This window comes from Lytechinus variegatus, chromosome 10 (assembly GCF_018143015.1).
Source record: "Lytechinus variegatus isolate NC3 chromosome 10, Lvar_3.0, whole genome shotgun sequence".
Lineage (NCBI taxonomy): Eukaryota > Metazoa > Echinodermata > Echinoidea > Temnopleuroida > Toxopneustidae > Lytechinus > Lytechinus variegatus.
The window spans coordinates 13,090,618-13,108,921 of NC_054749.1; the positions used below are offsets into that span (position 1 = coordinate 13,090,618).

Genomic DNA, 18,304 nt, shown 5'->3' on the forward strand with positions numbered 1-18,304 from the left:
AAAAGTTGATATGAATAAAAAGAGAAACAAATCCAACGAGCATAACACTGAATTTCATCAAAATCGGATGTAAAATTAAAAAAAGTTATGATATTTTCAAGTTTTGCTTTATTTCACTTAATAGTTATATGCACATCCCGGTCGATATGCAAATGAGGGAACCGATGACATCACTCACCCCCTTCTTTTGTATTTTATTAGAATTTATTTAAAAGACTTTTAACGGTAACTAAAGCTTTACCGAGGTAGGGACGTAACGTATAACAGGAGGATATTTCAAGCCTGATTGCGACCGTTATTGCATAAAATTAAGCAAGCTTATATTTATAACGCAATATTATTTGAAGTTCCTTCTTCCCGTTCTTTATTTCCAATCCTCGATCGGCAGCCCAGTCGTGTTATTAAGTTCTTCTTTTCCCTTTTCTTCGTTTTCCAATTTAGCTTTTGGCTCATTCCATCATAGCTTCATAACCCGCTTTTGTTCGTCATTTTGTCATCTTTTGATTTTCCTCCTTTCTGTATTTGTAATTGTATCTATATCTAAATCCACTTAAAAAAAACACAACATTTTATACATAAAAAAAACGTATTCGTAAACATAGTGTATCAATGATCAAATTAACTAACATAAGTATTAAACACAATTAAAGTACACTACAAAATGTAAAAAAAGTGAGGAGCCTATAAAATAACAAGTGGAATGCCTCTGGCAGTCTCACCTGCATCACGCGGTTCAATATAGCAGCAGTGCTGACTTTGAAAACTACTCTAACTCGCACAAGATCTTCAATGATACATGGTTACTCTTATGTCCACTTTTTATGAACTAGACCAATAAACTTACAGAGATATGATGGTTATTTAACAAAAAAAACCCAACATGGCCAAAGTTCATTGACCTTACATGACCTTTGACCTTGATCATGTGACCTGAAACTCGCACAGGACGTTCAGTGATACTTGATTACTCTTATGTCCAAGTTTCATGAATCAGATCCATAAACTTTCAAAGTTATGATAGTAATTCAACAGATACACCCAATTCGGCCAAAGTTCATTGACCTTTGACCTTAATCATGTGACCTGAAATGCGCACAGGATGTTCAGTGATACTTGATTACTCTAATGTCCAAGTTTAACGAACTAGACCAATAAACTTTCAAAGTTATGATGGTAATGCAACAGATAACCCCAATTCGACCAAAGTTCATTGTCCCTAAATGACCTTTGACCTTAATCATGAGACCTGAAACTTGCACAACATGTTCAGTGATGCTTGATGACTATTATGTCCAAGTTTCATGAATCAGATCCATAAACTTTCAAAGTTATGATTGGAATTCAACAGATACCCCCAATTCGGCCAAAGTTCATTGACCCTAAATGACCTTTGACCTTGGTCATGTGACATAAAACTCATGCAGGATGTTCAGTGATACTTGATTAACCTTATGTCCAAGTTTCATGAACTAGGTCCATATACTTTCTAAGTTATGACGATATTTCAAAAACTTAACCTCAGGTTAAGATTTTGATGTTGATTCCTCCAACATGGTCTAAGTTCATTGACCCTAAATGACATTTGACCTTGGTCATGTGACATGAAACTCTAATAGGATGTTCAGTGATACTTGATTAACCTTATGGCCAAGTTTCATGAACAAGGTCCATATACTTTCTAAGTTATGATGTCATTTCAAAAACTTAACCTCAGGGTAAGATTTGATGTTGACGCCGCCGCCGTCGGAAAAGCGGCGCCTATACTGCCCACCCATGACAGAAGGAAGTATGGGACATTAGAGTGATTTCATTTTATGAAGCAAAACGTGTTTTTTCAACAGCCCCAAGAAGTGCCTGAATTTGATCCAAAGCTGTTGTACCAGTTTTGTAGTCAGTCCTGTATACTATTTGACCACTTATGAATTTTGTGGTTGCCCGGCATATTTTACGAAAAAATGTCCCATACTTCCTTTTGTACTGGGTTTCCTGAAGTTACTCCCTCTCTTTAACCATGACAAAAGGAAGCAAATATTCAAAATGGGTCTTCTTTTTTGTGGGAAATGCTCAAACAGCAATATATCTTAACCCCAAAACAAAAGACAACAAAATTAACATGTTTTTAAAATATCCATGGTAACTGTTGGCTACCCTCAATCATAAATATGTAAATATGTATTTTGAGTCCATGTTCATGGACAAGTGTGTATATATCGTGTATTTGGTCTGCTGTATTTCTCACTATTTTTCAAGCAGAGAACTAAACAATAGCCTAATTATTGATAACTCTTGATATAGAAAAAAGGGGGTTGGTAGTTTAATGATTGCCATGGAAACGAGAGACGCCAATTTCCAGATCATAATGTATGATGAAGTCGATTGGTACTGCTTAGTGCAAGTACCACATAGAACCGTCTTCATAAAATCCAGTATGATAGAGATTTTAGAATTTAGATATTAATTGTATCAACCTAATATAATTAATATGCATTGCCTGTTTCAGGGAAAAGCTAAATAATCAAGCAATGCATAAAGTAGCATTGAACTCAAGCTCTGCTTTCTTCTGTCATGTTTTTTTCTTTGCAAACAAGACAGCTAAGCTCTTCATTACAAGTATCTAAAGATGACATGGTATTGTGTCTGTGCATTCAGGCTTCCTACTCTTGTTTGTTTAGGGGATAAGCTGAGATTGTAAGCCACCCTTAACTCGCTCTTGTCTCATACTCCCTTCTGTGGTGGGTTTAACTCTTGAAACTCAAGATACTTCCTTTTTAATATCTTAATAACTCATTAATTATGGTAATAAGGGAGTTGCAATATGGTGCAGGTTGTGTAACATGACTATTACAACAGTTTGGGATGAAAAAGTGAATTTTGAAAAAAATGTCCCATACTCCCTTTTGTCATGGGCGGGCAGTATAGTCTCACTCTGCTATGCAGGTGAGACAAAAATCAGAGCTTGTAGAAAATTAGACTCCCATTAGGAGAAAATATCATAAGTTGTTACTTTGAGCGAAAAAACGTGGAAACGGATTAGATATTTATTACATAGATATTAAATATATCAAAAGGCTTCAAGCCCAGGCTTCAAGTTACCAGGAGAAGATCAGATGGAGTATAAAAATATTTTGCCACTGGCCCTGACCCCTCCCCTGTACAGAACAAGGGATTTCAACTTCAACTGTACAACTTACCATTTTGGGGTCACTCTAGTTCGTGGGATATCCAAAGAAGATTTCCGATTCCCGGGCTGAGCATTCCTCAGGGCAGTCTTACATTGTCTGATATCATTCCTGTTCTCTGCGGCCGGTGTACTGGTACAACCACACAACACTACACAATCTATATGAAAGCTAACAAGTGGCTGGAGGAACGGACAGACTAATTAAATGTCGCTTGTTCACCGGCAGGCTTGGTCGTGACATTGGATGAGAATTAGATCCGCTGTACGGTACCGGCAACACCACTCCATCATTGTCCTGTCTTATGTTCACTTCATAAATGGCAATAGTGATGTAACAGGATGAGTCGAAAAACATATGGCCCAATCTATAGCATCGTGTGCAGCGGATTTTATGGGAGCAACAATGAGGAAGAACAACTTAATTCCCTCCCATTTCACAAGTGAAACTTCATGCTTTGACTTACTGCAAGAAGCTAGTCTTACTGCAGTCATACTTATACATGTTATTCTCTCATGTATAAGATCTCTTGTCAAATATCATAAACCTGACTACTTATGCTATCCACACTCACCACAGCTAGAGATTCTGATAGAAGGGATAAAATCAAGCCTGTTATTTCCCGTACCTAGACCATTTTCGTCTCTTACGTGCAACACCAAAACGGCCGAAAGCTATAGCCCCATACAGGCGCCGCGGAACGGTTTTTAAAGGGAGGGGGGGGGGGGTCCATGCAAAAAAAAAGATAATCGGATGGTAAGTCGATCCCCTGATTCGGGGTCTTCCCACGAGGCCTAGCTAGATTAAGCCTAAGTTTAGTTTTCGCTTAGCCTGATGATCTAATCTAACCTATACGGGCCTGAAACATTTTGTTTCAAAACATGCCCCAAATTACTCAGAAGTTAATATGCCATGCTCTGCCTGCTCGATCTCAAAGTTTGGGAGAGAATATCAGCCGTTAAAAATTAAGGCCGAATCACTCCAATTCCGTCACTATTTAAGTATATGTAATAAGCAGGTCGAAAATTTCTCCCAAAAGGTGGGGGACAAGGGGCTGGAAAATTTGAGAAGCATTAAAAAAAAGGTTATCACCCAAAATAAATTATTTAAGGTCATTTCGACGAAAATACATGTTTTATTTCGATTTTGAATGATGTTTTTCTAACCATCATAATACCAAAAATAGTAGGGGGAACATTCGATATTGCGTCCTTCCTACTATTTTGAGTAGGGGGGCACGTCCCTCCTGTCCCCCCTGGGATTTCCACCCATGGTAAGTAGTATAACTGCGGCCTTTATGCATGCATAATAAAAGTTGTGGCCGCTAGTCGGATTCATCTCATGTGTCAAATCACATCTGGCGCCCATTAAAACATTCGGTTTGACGACGAAAAGTCCATAATTATTTCGAATTTAGAATGTATGGCAGGAGGTACCCATTCCCGGCGAAGAACACACGATTATCAGACAAGGCAATCGTGGGTCAAAAGGTATGGCACAAGATTTAGAGTTTAACTTATCAATGTAAACGGTGCTTTTTTCCAAATTCCCCGCAAGTGAAATTTAGCAAAAAGGGTAGTGCGCAGGCGCGGCAGGCGAACTGCATGCACGCTTTGGCGAGACAGACGGGTGGGGATTCCCCGAGCTTTCACGGAAGCTAGTCTGTGCGCAAATCGTTTCGTTTGAGGAAAGTGGTCTGGGATTTTCAAAGTGTAGACTGAAAAACTATAACACATTGAATGAATATTCTCCTCCCAACTCCCATGCTTATACTATGGACATTTTAGTAAGTTCTCGCGCTCATTCTCCATTCTTAAATCGAATCAAAATGTCCCATTTGTTGGTTAAATTTTAAGTCACGGTCCATGTATGCAGACTAAAATAGATAAAACAGTTTCAAGGTATATGAATACTCAACCTAGCTCTCTTTCATCCAAACAAATTGTAATGTAGCGGGGGGGGGGGGGGAGGGTACTGCTCCCCATGAGGCTGCCTTCGGGTTATTAGGTCAAGGGGATTATTTTTCGCTCGATCGCGCATTGCTCTCGCATGTTCATTGAGGGTTCATTTTTTCAGAATTCAACTTGGTTTTAAGTCACGTTTTGTGCTTGCATTTTGACATGAGGTTCATCAGGTTATAATTAATATTAAATAATACTAAAATCATATAATTAATAATTTATACATATATAATTAGTATATAATTAATATCAAAATAATATAGTTAATATTAGAATTAATTAACAATTAATTTTAGGAGTTCAATAATAAATAGGAAGAAAATTTCACTACATTCTAGATAACCCAAAATTTCTAATCGTGCTTCCACCTCACAATTTTTGTAACTATTCCTAAAAAAATATTTATAGTAATTTTAAAATAATTCACCCCTTAAAATCCTGGCTACGGGTCTTATCGCGACTCATCGACACCCTTCCCCTAATTTACATACAATAGGATGTATCGGGGGGGGGGGGGGGGTCGTTACAATGATCCATGATCGGTCGCAGCATTGAAATGATACACACACACAAAAGCAAACCAATAAAGAAGAGAGATCATAAAATAATAGGCCTTTTAGTTGGCATACTTCCTTCATGTTCAGGCCTTCTGAGCTAATATTGATGCTGTATGGGAAACATTAATCATTATGCTATAATTATGATAATCTGCTGATGCTGCAAAAACGCAAACGGGTGTAATAAAGAAATTATCATTTTCCTCTGATCTGGTATTCCCCACCATGCGCATGCGCTCTACATTATCTAGAATACCTATAATTTTGTTTTGATCAGACCTAGTCACATGTGTTTGATTCTATACTGTCTTTCGCTGTCAAGGAAGCAACTCGATTGATTGATTGATTGATTCATTGATTGATTGGTTGGGTGATTGATTTATTGATTGATGATTGATTGATTGGTTGATTTATTGATTGACTGATTGATTGATTGGTTGATTGGTTGGTTGGATGATTGACTGATTGATTGATTGATTGGTTGACTGGTTGATTGATTGGATGATTGATTGACTGATTGATTGGTTGGATGATTGATTGACTGATTGATTGATTGGTTGATTGGTTGGTTGGATGATTGGTTGACTGATTGATTGATTGATTGATTCATTCATTGATTCATTCATTCATTGGTTGGGGATTGATTTATTGATTGATGATTGATTGATTGGTTGATTGATTGATAATTGATTGGTTGGGTGATTGATTGATTGATGATTGATGATTGGTTGATCGAATGATTGTGTCGTGTACAGGATAAGGTTTTTAGTAATTCTTATTTCTTTTGAATACTGTTTTGTTTTATCTTGTAAATCGATTTTTTATTTAGATTTGTATTCACTGACTGAGGGCGCATTGATTTTGTAGTCATGGAAAGAGTGTCGCCTATCAGTTTAGTTGTTAATTTCCCTAATTTTTGTGATACAAGCCCAATGATGTAAGTATTGTTTTTGTTTATTTTGAACTTTATTAGTTACATTATGAGATAAGCCAATTATTATGTTGAAATATGGTTTAAGTTATTACGAATTAATATGACAAAGTTATGTAAGCTGAGTGAATTTGTTCTCGTGAAAACGCCGTATACGTGTACGTGCATTGTGTCATAGGAAGCGTACGTGGCGTACCTAGTTGTGTATGTAACTTGAATTTGGCGCCTTCGGGCACGTGATGTCTTCATTGTAAATAAGCCATGCAAACATAAATAAGTAAACGGATACGCATTTGAATATTAGTTGATTTCTTTTATTATGAAAACAGTTTTACAGAAAGGTTTAATTTAGGGTACAAAATTCAATAATCAATACAATAATCAAAACATAACATTTACGTTATATGATGTGTCCTTGAAACTTGTCAAGGTCATTCTTGGTTGTTGTTTGGAAATCTGTAGCCATTACTGTCTTATACGTATATGTGTCATGACATGTAGTAATTTTAGCTTACACTAGTATTGTTTATTCTGTATTAAATTGCAGATTGAACCAGTCAGTTTCCTCAACACTATAGTCTAGACTCGGTCTGATTCTTGGGTTTTGGTTCCGACGTATCACACGCCACAGATTGATTGATTTGTTGGTTGATTATTGATTGATTGGTACCCTACCATGAGGACATAACATTGGGTATTAAAAAATCTACCTGTCTTCATATTTTTTTTAAATATTCTTTTCCAAAAATAAATCTTTGTGGACCGAACCCCTTTTTTAATCAAACTGAAGTAGACCTAGCCCCTTTTGAAAAAAAAATTGCCATTTTTAAAAATCTTTTTAATGGTAAATTCAACTTTTCTTTGGTTACATCTCAAAGAGCTAAAAGCCTGTACATTGAGACCCCCCCAAAAAAAAATCAAATTTGATGAAAAATTGACTTAACCCCATTTGCAACTAAGCTCTTCATAATATATAGAGAGCAGCATTGACAATAGGCTGGCACAGGAGAACAACCGACGAAAGCTTGATCAAGCTTATTTCCAGTGTAATCTTGTGAAATTATGCAGATACAGAACTATTAAAACAGCCCCGCCCCCGCTATGTTTTGGCAACCAAAAAAATGTCTTTTTTAACTTGAGAGAAACGCTGAAAAACAGAAAGAAAAGTAAGAAGGAGGTACTATACCCATGTTCAATTTACGGACTCGTAACGGCCCGCCCGACCCCTGATAGGCCTAGTCGCAATGGCACCGTATTCCGTTATTTACCCAAACAGCGTTACTGCACCTGCGCGCTCATCAAAGACATTCTCCTGCACATGTATCCGTGGGTGTCCTGCACGCCATCAACGTGATTAACGGCCGAGTAGCGCTGCATGAATAGCTCTATGCATAGGAGGCCGTAAAATGGCGGAAAAAAAGAAGTTACACTTTTCAGTTAAAAAATATCGGCTTGCGATAAGCGCTTGCATGACTTGTTTAAACATATTATGTAAACCCGCATGCCCCCTCTTCATAATTACAAAAATGCTTTAAATGTGTAGTTTTCAGGCCTCAATAGGCAGATAGGCCTATCGATAAAACTCGTTTCAAAAGGCTCATTAGATAAACAAGATATTAACATTGCCATGAATTTCTAATAACTGATTTGTCCCCCTTTTCAGAATGGAATATTTCGTGCTTATGAAGAGGAATAGAAAGATATTCATCATTTTCATAAGATGACAAAAAATATTGTCCTTTAAATGTCCCAGTCATATAGGTAAACAAATATCAGCTGGCGCTTCGCTTGAATCATTTCTTAATGCGATCGACATCCACTTCGCAATTTTCCTACATAGTGCTTAATTTGATCCCATTTCAGATCAGAATATCAATATCAAATGTTTTCAGCTCGCGCTGGCAGTTTCTTCATCATCCTATCATATCAGAACTCAGAGTTTCACACCAGACTTAATGTCAGAGCATAGTTTATTTCCAACTAGCATACAACATTTATTTTCTGTGGAATTATTTGCACCCCATAAAAGAACTTTGCAGTTATTTTGAGAGAGGAATTCTCGTTCTCATCGAGATCATCAACATGTTTTAAAAAAACATTTGTTAACCCATGGATCGCTGATATTGACTGTTTATCATCATCATCAACTTCGTCTTCACGGACATTTCAACTCGTTACAGAGATCGTGTTTCAACATCAATTTCATCGTCGTCACCATTGTGGACTTTAATTTAAGGAACACTTGCCAGCCAACTTGGACACGTTGGATATAATCATTCATGTCATTTGGAATAACTCAGAACTGACATTATTTTTATTTCATACTCTGTGTAAATAATTAAAAAGCAAAAATAATCTAATCAATTTTGTCTTTGTTATTTGTTCGTTGTTGAATATCGAGCTCGCTTTATTAATGGAGGTGCTGTGGAAGTGCCGTGGTCGAGTGGTCTAAGGCGCCTGGCTATACATGGAAAGTCCGGGATTCGATCCCCGGCCGCGGCACCTATGCCCGTGAGCAAGGCATTTAATCTACAATGCTCTTTTATCCTGCTTTCAAATAAATGGAAATGCTATATGCATTATTGGTAACACTAGGTGTGCACTTGGTTAATAAAAAATGTAGGAAGACCAATTAGCCATTAATTTCATGATTCACAAATCATGAGTGTCCATTTTTGTTTAGGTCTGAATCTCATTTATTCTGCACGCATCAATAATTTTTATAGTTTTATACCTATCCCGTTAAAATTACAAAAAGTGCTTAAAATGTCAGGGGATTTTTTAGGTCGGAATGGCAAAAATTATCAGCTCGCGCTTGCATTATATAATGGTTGAAATATGTGGGTGTCGTCAAGAGATCCTTAAGTTCCACTTAGATAAATCAAAACATGTATAAAGATCCACAACACATTTTCGAGCCCATTTTTATTTTCTAAATGGTGTTCAATACTCTGATTTTGTTAAATCTTTAATCTCATGCGTTGTAAAGTTATTTATTTCAACTGTTCCCTAATTCTGGCTTGTTTGTTTATTTATTTTCCGATAATTAAAAAAACACAATACCTAAATATTTATAACATAAATACTTAACATAAATGGCATTGATAGAAATAAACAAAATGAATCGCAATTGAATAGATAAAAATGAATAAAATAATCGAAAGGATTTCCAATTTCAGAGTTATCAACATAATTATTTTAATCAAAATTTGTTCCTCCTGGTTTTCTATGGTTACTTTAAACATAAATTGGTTCCTTTTTTGTGCACCTACCTGTTTTATACTATCATGTTATTCCATTTGGTAACTCTATTATATGTAATGATCTTTGTTCACCCAATCTGGGGTCCGTTGCAGAAAGAGTTGCGTTTAAACGCAAGTCTAAAAAATCAATCGCAAGTCCCAAATGCGCGCTGTTGATTGGTTGAAAATCAAGTTGCGCATGATTTTTAGAGTTGCGATTGATTGCAACTCTTTCTGCAACGGGCCCCAGGTGTGGGAGGGAAGGCCTGTGGGCCATGGCCATTTAGTTGACCTATTCCCTACCCAGGCTACCTGATTGGGTAAGAAAGGGTCTAAAAACTATTTGTATTTTGTACTATTTCTTAATCTTGCATTGTACATGCTGTCTTGTTTTTCATTAAGAGCCGAATAAAATGATAATTTATCGTCTTTATGGCTATAACTGCAAACTTGAGTCTTTAACACCCCCCTCCCTTCTGTTAGGCCAGAACGTATATTAAAAAGTTATGTTCGTGGTTCTCAGCTTGTTCAGGATCACAAACATTGCACAGAATGTTCAATATTCAGGACAAAATACATGAAATTTCCACAAAAAAAATAGCTCGCGCTTCGCGCTCGCACTATTCAAATAGGGGTTATGAGATGATTACATAGGTATGTTGTTTTATAAGAATAAAATTAAGAAGTGACTGTTCGGACAAACCCTTTAGCGGTCGATCAGGGAAAATGTGGGTGAACATTTTTTGCCCCCCCCCCCTATCGGCGAAAGCTGGATCCGCCCCTGCCTTAGATCTGCCACTGTTTTGGTGACCTGCCATATTAAGTCAATCAATTAAAAAAAATTAATATCAATTAATATCAATCGAGTTGCTTCCTTGTCAGTGGAAGACAGTTGATTAAACCATGGACCTATATATAGGTCCATGATCAAACACATGCTACACTTGATAAAACACAATTTCATATATTCCTATAGATAATGAAGAGCGCATGCGCATGGTGGGGAATACCAGATCAGTGGAAAATTACAATTTCCAGTTTACGCCCATTTGCCTTTTTGCAGCATCATCATACAATATCATCAGTAACTGTGAGACCCGTAGCGAGGATTTTTACGGGATGAATTATTTGAAAAATAATATGAATATTTTTTAGGAATGGTTACAAAAATTGCGAGTTCGAAGTTAAGGAATTTGGGTCACCCCCGTTTGAAAGTGAAGACTTTTATTATTTTTTGTGGACGAAATACCCTTAATGTTTGGTTAAAACCTTTCTTTTTTCTTGTCAATTTTTCCTCGGAAAAATGTGCCCCCCCCCCTTTCGAAAAATCCTGGATCCGCCCCTACCTCAAGCTCGATTACAATTTGATGGGATGAAAGAAAACGGTGCGGTTTTATCATGTTAGTCTGCATACACACACCCTGATTGTAAATTTATCCAACAAATGGGACAATTGATTCGATTTAAGAGTGAAGAATGAGCAATTGCGCGAGGACATGAGCAGGGAGTTGGGAGGATAACATTCATTTAAGTTCTTTAGTCTACATGCACAGTGGCGTAACTGCGGGGGCACGTTCCCCCCCCCCGCCCCCACCTCAATCGGCTTGGCAAAAAACGGGGAAAAGATGAAGGGGAGAAAAGAAGAAAGACTTACGTAATGGGGGAAGAAGTAGAAACTACTAGTATTGTATATTGTATATCTTACATCATAATCACATAACATTTTTTTCATATCCGAGTTATTAAACATAATTATTTGGGTTAGGGCCTATGTTCATCACTCCTGGAAATCGCATTGTCTGTTTAATGAGATGACTGATACTGATCAAGGGGATTCTATGGTACTTCGATATACCAAATTTATTTCCTCGCAGTTTGAGCTTTATGTAGTGACATAAGCTTCTTTTTATGACTTGTTAAAGTGATTGCCCCCTTTAAGGTCCGAATATAAATCATTTCTAGTTCATGCTTAGATTCGCATTAGTGGATTGGTGAGATATGCCTGCTCTTCATGAATTCCTAAATACAGTCCTTACAATGGACCTTTTTTTCTGCTCTGAATATCAAAAATTTTACGCTCGCGCTTTGCGCTTGTATCATTTTGTTAGTGCAATAACGCATAGTCTTAATGAATTCATACAAACAAGCCTTAGGATGCTCCCCTTCAGGTCTGAATATAGTTTAAAAAAAAATCAGTTCGCGCTTCGTGCCCGCAATAGTTGATTATATTTTGAGTTTCGTATCATAATAAAAAAAACTGCTTTGAACATGGGTTTAGATGTAATTCTACAAAAATCAGCATTCGCTTGGTGCTGACATCAGATGGGTGAGATATGATGCCTTTCGTGAATTCTAAAACACATTCTTAAAATGTCCGTTTGGAGTCACTATATACAAAAATTTAAGCTCGCGCTTCGCGCTCGCATCATTTGTTTAGTCAGACAGGCACTTATCATGATTTGAAAAATTTGCTTATATTGTCCCTTTTCAGGTCTGAATATCAGAAATTTTCAGGTCGGGCTCGCGTTTTTTGATCAGTGAGATACATATCCTCTTAATGGCACAGTCCATAAAATGTCTCTATTAGGTCGGTATACTTGACTATTGAGCGCGCTTCGCGTGCCAACTAAGTAAATCAAATTTTTGCTGGTGCCCCCCCCCATGACGTGACCCACGATATGCCACTTTGCTCAAACGAGACGGTTTGCACTGCAAACACCAGTGAAAAACCACTGCTCGGCGAATCCCTTTCAGATCAGTCTGTGGGGAATCCCCACCCGTCCATCTCGACAAAGCGTGCATGCAGAAGACGTCAGCCGCGCCTGCGCACTACCCTTTTTATAAATAATTTCACACGAGGGGAATTCGGAAAAGAGCCCTGTTTACACTGATAAGTTAAACTCTGACTCTTCGTGCTTTACAGATTCGCATACATTCGTAATTCCGAAGCTTCGTTATTCCGAAGGTTCGGATATTCCGAAGTTTCGTTATTCCAAAGGTTCGTATTTCCGAAGGTTCGTAATTCCGAAGGTTCGCTAGTCCGAAAACGAAATGAGGTTCGTTTGTCCGAAAACGAAGTGAGGTTCGTAATTCCGAAAGTTCGTTAATCCGAAAAAGAAATGAGGTTTGTAATTCCGAAGGTTCGTAGTCTGAAAACTAAATGATTAACTAACCTTATTTCGTTTTCGGACTAACGAACCTTCGGAACAACGAACCTTATTCCGTTTTCGTACTAACGAACCTTCGGAACAACGAACCTTATTCCGTTTTCGGATTAACGAACCTTCGGAACAACGGACCTTATTTCGTTTTCGGATTAACGAACCTTCGGAACATCGAACCTTATTTCGTTTTCGGATTATCGAATCTTCGGAATAACGCCACAATTGTTCGGATTAACGGACATTATTACGTTTTCGGATTAACGAACATCGAGGTATAGGCAATTTACGTGTTTCGGAATTACGAACCTTCGGAATAAAGAACCTTCTGAATTACGAAGTGTAACCTACAGACCCAGGATTGCCTTGCCTAATAATGGTGTGTTCTTCGCCGGGGGTGGGTACATCCTGCTATACATGGGCATACATTCTAAATTCGAAATAATTATGGCCTTTTCGTCGTCAAACTGCGTGTTTTAATGGGCGTCAGATGTAACACATTATTAGATGAATCGGACTTCAGAGCACAGCTTGTGGCGGTCACAGCTTTTATTAGGCACGATGCACAAAGCCCGCAGTTATACTTAACTTAAAGGACAAGTCCACCCGGACAAAAAGTTGAGTTGATTAAAAAATATGAAAATCCTACAAGCATAACACTGAAAATTTCATCAAAATCGGATGCAGGATTATAATGGATAATCGGATTATAATGCATATCATGGTCGGTGTGCAAATGAGGAGAGTGTTGACATCATCCCCTCACTATTTCTTTTGTTTTTATTATATGAAATATTCTCATTGTCAATTGAAACAACGATTAATTCCTCCCTGAACACGTGGAATTAGCATTGTTTAATACAACATGGTTCAGTCAAGTTGGTCCTTATTGTCAAATCTGTAAAAAAAAAGAATATTGTATAATTTAAACAATAAAAAAACAAAAGGAACAGTGAATGAGGGATATCATCAACTGTGCCCTTTCAATGTAACTGACTTGTGCGCAAATCTGTGAAATATAAGCAAAACTTTAAAATGTATAGCTTTCTTATTTTACATCCGATTTTGATAAACTTTTCAGCGTTATGCTAGTTTGATTTTTCTCTATTTATTCTTCCTAATATTTATGAATTTATGAAACTTGACGAGATATCATTCTGAAAATTTTAGATATTAGGAATTCATGAAACTGTAATAAAAATGGGATTTTATGAAGTCTGTTATAAGATCCCAGTATAAAAATCAATATAGAGGTATATACATAACTCACCAATCAAAATGCGAGCACGCAGCGTACTAAGTAACTGATACGCCCGGGGCCTATGTATCGACATCACATCCGAAAAGGGATATTATGAGAACTGTATGGAATACATGAAGACAATAGGAACTTGGCAAATCAATTTATGCGACCGCACAGCGTACGTTAAAAATGTTCATATTTAGACCATAAAGCGGATATTTTACATAACACTTGAAAAGATCAATTTATTAATTAAAAAATGATTAATGAAAGCTCGATATCCGAGCTGAAATATGTTTTGTATATTGACTTCAAAGCTTGATATTTTAAGCCGAGATTTTAATATCCATATCAGCCCTTTAGGCAAGATATGAATCTCATCGAAAACGCAATGCGAGTGCAAAGCGCGTGTGAAAATTTTATAGAGTGACATGAAAGTTTGTTTTGTTTTTGCATGTCTTCCCTCGCTTTATTCTATTCACTCGTCTTCCTCCACTTATTTTCCTCTTCTTTTTTTTTCCTTCAATCTCTCTGCTTCTTTTTTATATTTTCTTACCCCCGTAGCTACGCCCCTGGCCGGCTGTGCCCCCTCCCCTCCTGGATCTGACAGTGGGTCGAGGTTAGTCAGCTGTGCAAACCCTTCACTCGAGTTAAGGGTCTGAATGTGCAGCCTACTTATGCCTTGTGTACTGAAGGCAAGTTTTGTATGTGCTAGCCTTTGCGTGGAGACACGCTTGCCAGATCAAAGTTTCAATCAGGGTCTGTCTGCCTACAGACGTACTGGGTCGAGGTTTGGGGATTAATTAACAGGCTTGATTTCATCAGAATCTCTGTGGATAACATAAGCACTCAGATTTATGATATTTTACAAGAGAGCAATAATTATGATTGCACTACGACTATCTTCTGCACAGTCAGATGTCAAAGCGTGAAGTTTCACGTGTGAAATGGGAGGGAAGTTGGTTTTTCTCATACTTTTTCCCATCAAATGCGCTGCACACGGTACACATTGGGTTGGGCCATTGCTGCATGATTGACTTATGATCACTTATGTCATTTACGAAGTGAACATCGTACCACGATGGCATTGGTGGAGTGGTACCTGTTGCCGGTATTACAGCGGATCTGAATTCTCATCCAATGTCACGACCAAGCAAGTGAACAAGCTACATTTCATTCTGTCCGTTCCTGCCACTTGTTAGCTTTCATTTAGATTGTGTGGTTGTACCAGTATACCCCGGGCCCGGCAACGGCCGCAAAAAATAGGAGAGATATCAGACAATGTAGGAATGCTCAGCCCGGGAATCGGAAATCTTCTTTGGATATCCCACGAAATTGAGCGACCCCAAAATGGTAAGTTGGGACAGTTGAAGTTGAAACCCCTTGGCCTGTGCAGGGGAGGGGTCATGGTCAGGGCCAGTGGAGGAACAGTTGAACTTGAAATCCCCTGTACAGGACGTAGGGGAGTATAGCCTCTTGTCCTGGCGGCTGCTTCGAGCGAAGCGAGGGATTTCCTATAACTCGCGAATAAGGCCTGGCACGGCGCTCGGCTTCGCTATATCCCTTGCTTCGCCATGTTCGCTCGGAAAGCAGCCGACATATGGCCTCGACAAGAGGCTAGCCTGGTATCCACTCGTCGATGATGGAAGTGCCACCCCCCCCTTGTGGTTTCAAGATGGGACAAAATATTTTTTAATGTATTGATATTATGCACGTAAAATAAACTAGCATGATTCTTATCATCGTAATTAACATATGAATATTATCACTGATTTTATTATCATTACTTATTATTATTTCTTCGCTTGCTTTGCTCGACCACTGAAAAATTAATTTTTGACAAAATATTTATTTTCGTCATATTCAAAATGGCCGCCAAAGTCCATTGTATACTCTATTATGTACAATATAAAGAGGGAAAACTAGCTTTCGCAAAAGTGAGCACTAAACTGCAAAAAATCGCGATGTATGAACGAAGTGATATACGCAAATCATTATTACTAACGAGATATATCATTCATTATATCATAAATGGGAAGATTTCTGTATTTTGATATCTAAAATGGCCGCCACTGGCCCAAACAGTATTGCGTACAATGGCAATGGGGGCCAAAAAATTCACAAGAGTGATCACTAAAATGCATATTATTAAGATTACACGAGTAACTGTTAACGAAATATATCATTAATATGCCATGTATTGTGATGAATGTTGTATTTTGATTTTCAAAATGGCTGCCAAAGGCCCTAAAAGTATTATGTACACAATGAGAAAGAAGGGCAAAGAAATCACAAGAGTGATCACTAAAATGCATATATATGTGATAAATTAATGGGATACTGTTTAAAAACATATTTTCTAACGAAATATATCATTCAGGTTTAAAGTTTGTGTTAAATACTGTAGTTTTACTTTCAAAATGGCCGCCATAGACATTAACAGTATAATGCACAATGCAAAGTGGAAACCAATATGAGCACCATAAATGCAAGTATTAGTGATCTATGAGTAGAATATTGTCCGAAAGCATAATTTATATTAAGAGATATCATTTATTCTGCCAGTTAGGTGATGAATACTGTTATTGGAAAGTCAAAATGGCCGATACAGGCCCTTATGATATTATGCGCAATGCAAATTATTTCAACAGAATTTGGCTTTTCTTGGCCAAATGGTGATGTATGAGTGAAATATCGTCTGAAAACACGATTTATAACAAAATATATCATATCTTATGTAATTTAGGTGATAAATACTGTATTTCATCATTCAAAATGGCTGCCATATGCCCTTTTTGTGAACATTATTTGTCTACACTCAAATTGTATATTATACGATAAGGGCCTATGGTGGCCATTTTCAATTTAAAAATGCAGTGTTTATCACCTTAAATACACGACATTATGATATATCTTGTTAGAAACCATGGTTTTTGACAACATTTCACCCTTGCATCAGAATTCACAATTATAGGCAATATTTAGAGTCAAACAAAGCCAAATTATGTCAAAATTATATGTCCAATGTTACAATGTACATAATACTTTTAGGACCTATGGCAGCCATTTTGGATTTCAAAGTACAGCATTTATTACCTCCACAACCAATATGTGATGTATTTAGTTAGTAATCATGTTTAAGACAATATTTCTACTCGTATATCACAGTCATATGCATTTTATGATACTCACTCTTGTGAAAATTAGTTTCTCCATTCGCATTGTACATAATAAATATAGGGATTATGGCGGCCATTTTGAATGTCAAATTACAGCATTTATAACATAAATGGCATATTAACAATGATGTTTTTAGTCAGTATTCCACTAGTTTATCTTAATTATATGCATTTTACTGCTCACTCTTGTCACTTTTTTCCCCCGGCCATTGCCCTTGTACATAATACTCTTTATGCCACTGGTCGCCATTTTGAATGTTGAAATACAGTATTTATCACCTAAATTACATAAGATATGATATATTTTGTTATAAATCATGTTTTCAGACGATATTTTACTCATACATCACCATCTGGCCGGCTCTGTGTAAAAATGGCAGAGGTAATAATGGCAGAGGTAAAAATGGCAGAGGTAATAATGGCAGAGGTAAAAATGGCACAGATAAAAATGGCAGAGGTAATAATGGCAGAGGTAATAATGGCAGAGGTAAAAATGGCAGAGGTAATAATGGCAGAGGTAAAAATGGCAGAGGTAATAATGGCAGAGGTAAAAATGGCAGAGGTAATAATGGCAGAGGTAATAATGGCAGAGGTAAAATGGCAGAGGTCATAATGGGAGAGGTAAAAATGACAGCTCTAGGTAAAATATGGCCAGCCTCAAACCCGGATGCAATGAATTGTCAAAAAGCCCCCGCATGTACATAGATTAAATTAGAAGTGCATGTCACGGTTAGGCATTTCATCATATCATTATGTCTTTATCGGCCTAACAATGCTATTTACGAATTCGTTGGAGGTGTACCGTGAAGGCTTTTTAAAAAGAAATCAAACGACAAATATTTTTTGAAATT

At 37.3% G+C, this 18,304-nt stretch overlaps 1 pseudogene; it reads left to right on the forward strand.

Annotated features, from left to right (window-relative positions):
- Positions 1 to 15,326: 15,326 nt before the first annotated feature.
- The window catches only part of LOC121422835, a 49,141-nt pseudogene continuing 46,163 nt past the window's right edge, over positions 15,327 to 18,304 (forward strand).